This window comes from Pleurodeles waltl, chromosome 4_1 (genome assembly GCF_031143425.1).
Source record: "Pleurodeles waltl isolate 20211129_DDA chromosome 4_1, aPleWal1.hap1.20221129, whole genome shotgun sequence".
Lineage (NCBI taxonomy): Eukaryota > Metazoa > Chordata > Amphibia > Caudata > Salamandridae > Pleurodeles > Pleurodeles waltl.
In genome coordinates this window covers 39,639,945-39,640,539 of record NC_090442.1, presented here as the reverse complement: position 1 = coordinate 39,640,539, position 595 = coordinate 39,639,945, and the positions used below count along the sequence as shown (strand labels likewise).

Below are 595 nucleotides of genomic sequence, written 5' to 3'. Positions count from 1 at the left end.
GACCATGTGGCCTAATGGATAAGGTGTCTGACTTCGGATCAGAAGATTGAGGGTTCGAGTCCCTTCGTGGTTGAATCTTTTTCTCACAGCACCCAACTTATCTTTACATACAAACTGGAAACACACTCTTACAATAGTCCTTTCACTCTCACTCATTAAGAAAGCCCAATGCAAACTGCACAATCTGTCACGTTATGCCTTCAGCATTGCTACTTTTCTGTCTTTCTGCCATACCAAAGTACCTCTTCATAAATTGCCCAGATATGCAATACGTATACAACAATATGACATGGCACAATCATTCTGAACAGAACTGTGGGTAGATTCAGTGCAGGGAGTGTGTGCATGCAGAAAGCCGAAATTATGCATGGGTAGAAGCTCTATGATTTTCTCCAGGAATAATGCAAATTGTCCCTCAGAAAAAGTATAGTACTAGAGAAGAATCATAAAGGATTGAAACAATTGCTGCCTTTGCTGTTGCCCCAGTTGTGTAATCTGTCAAGGACTGGTCTCTTGCAGATTGAGGCACCTAGTTGCAATTGTGTGGTAAAAATCACCCTTACAACCATTTTTGCTATAAACTTGAGATCTTTCT

General features: G+C 40.8%; 1 non-coding gene across 1 annotated transcript; it reads left to right on the top strand.

Annotated features, from left to right (window-relative positions):
* TRNAR-UCG (transfer RNA arginine (anticodon UCG)) lies at positions 1-73 on the top strand. The gene has a single exon. It is a non-coding gene; the product is annotated as a tRNA-Arg (tRNA).
* Positions 74-595: the final 522 nt, after the last annotated feature.